The sequence below is a fragment of the Manacus vitellinus genome, unplaced genomic scaffold, assembly GCF_001715985.3.
Source record: "Manacus vitellinus isolate BGI_N305 unplaced genomic scaffold, ASM171598v3 scaffold_25_pilon, whole genome shotgun sequence".
In the NCBI taxonomy this organism is placed as follows: domain Eukaryota; kingdom Metazoa; phylum Chordata; class Aves; order Passeriformes; family Pipridae; genus Manacus; species Manacus vitellinus.
In genome coordinates this window covers 11,450,245-11,452,535 of record NW_021939882.1, presented here as the reverse complement: position 1 = coordinate 11,452,535, position 2,291 = coordinate 11,450,245, and positions in this window count along the sequence as shown.

Here is a 2,291-nt window from a genome sequence, read left to right as displayed (position 1 = left end):
GATTCCATGTTAGGGAAATTGTGTGGAATAAGCGGCTTTGCTGAACATGCGCTGCTGCCGTTCGGGCTGCTCTGGGACCCTCACCCGTGTGGTGGCACCGGGGCTTGATGGGCTCCAGCGGCCCCAGGAGCGGGGGGGAAACGGGAGGGTGAGGACAGCCCTGAGCCCCCGGCACGGCGGTGCAGCCGGGGAGGGGGGCTGGGCCAGGGGGGCTTCAGCTGCCCATGTTGGGGTGTCCTGAGATGCCCTGGCACCGGTGCTGGGAGAGAAGGGGGGGAATTTGGGATGGGTGCTGGGGGACAGGAGGGGATATTCACAAGGATCAGGAGATATTGTTGGACTCACACCTCACATATCACATCTCTGCCACAGGCTGCTTCAGCACCTTTATTTTTCACGTGTTCCGAGGGAGGTCGTGAGGTTTCAGGTAGATTCAAGGGTGTCAATTCACAAGCTTGGCACCCCTGGCCCGAGAATGAGGTGAGAAAGTCAGAAAAGGCACAGGGAATGCTCGGCTGCTGCAAGTGTGACCCCACAACTCCCTGTGCCTTGTTCACTTCCAGCACTGTGCTGATTAAAATCAGATGCCAAAGCACTTCCTGCCCCTCTCCTGGTGGTGACTGAATGATGGCATTGCAGAAATGATGGAAAATCCGCAGCCAGGAGCTGTGCAACCCTCCCTGGCAAGAGCTGGGCTGTGGCTGTGGCTGAGGAGCAGCCCATGGGATCCACCACACAGCAGCCAAACCCACCCTGCCAACCCCAAAATTAAACCTGCAATGCTTAATTATCCAGCTGAGGATGCTCAGGGACAGCAGGTGACAACTGAAGGGGTGGCACAGACCCCATGGCTCTGCTCACCTATGTGCTGTGCTTTGCTGCTGGCACCCACAGAGATGCTGGAGGCAGGAGATTGACTGTGAGCAAATCTCAGCTTCCCTTTCGAGTAATTGAATGTTTTCAGTCTTTCCAGGTTGGTTGTAAACACCTCAAAAACATAATCTGGAATCAAATCCCACAAAGCCCATCAGGAGCTTTATTGAGGTTTATGATTTTTGCTGGGGGTTGTGGTTTCTCAGGCAGCAGTGCTTTCTGGCTCCATGTAACTCCTGGCCTTTGCCTTGCCCTATTCCAGCCGCTTCCTTCTCCTTCCCTTGGGCTCCAGGCCCTCTGTGCTTCTGGAGCAGCATTGCCACAGCTCAGGACATGGCTCCATCCCTGCCCAAACCCTGCTGTCATCTCTCCAGTGGGGCAGGTGAGCTGGATCCAGCTCTGCCCCTTGTTTCTGCCAGCTGGAACAGCACTAATGGGATGATCCCCCATCTCTCTGAGGCCACGTGATCCCCCTCTTTCAGGCACAGCAATCAAACCCCTCCACACAGCGAGCCCCAGGCTGGCAGCTGGGCAGGACTGGCCTCTGCTTTCAGCCCAGGAGCCAAATGTCAGCTGGAACACAGGGAAGGGGATTTTCTCCCTGGCTGTGGCAGGCCCAGGCGGTTTGGGAAGCCTTGCTGAGATATTCAGTCCATCCACAGAGCAGCAATGCTGCATCCTCAGACAATCCCAGCCTAATCCTGCATCTGAAACTGCTCCCACATCCAGGAGATGAGGAAACACTCTCTGCATGTGTTATCTTGTGTATCTCAAGTTCTGTTTGATCTGATGGGGTGGAGGGTTTTTTTCAAAGGTATTGGAGAAGATGGGTGTGAGAGAGTAATTTAGGGCTGGGAGTAATTTTTCATCAATGTACTTAAAGACAATCACAGCACTAGGAGGGAGGCCTAATTGTGGAGTTGTGTAATTAGTTTTTATTTCACTGCAATTATTCTGTTGGCTACATATAAAGAACATGGCAAAATGCGGCACTTAATTTTAAATCAAGACTTGATTCTCTTTTAGTAGGTAATTGATGTTGATCACATCACTTAGCTGCGACTATAAAATGTGCTATTTAGATTGTAAAAGGCTGGAGAAAAGGACTAAGCAGATAGGTAATTGATGGATTGTGGGCAGCCTCGGTGGGAGGCAGCAGGAATCCATCAGCCTTCAGCTGTCTGTTTGCAGCCACTCCTGGGCTTCCTCAGTGGCCCTGGGGGTTAATGAGCTCAGAGCCCTGATCCTGCAGCATCCTGGGGAACTGCACTTCATGGAGTTGATTCCTCATGGTAAACTCCTTCCTTCAGGGGCCAGCTTTGCTCAAAGTGGCTGGCCCCTAGTGCAGGGTGGGATTTGGGGATGGTCTCCCTGGCCAGAGCATCCTGCCCAGGTGTGCCAGGTGCTGCCCACTGCCC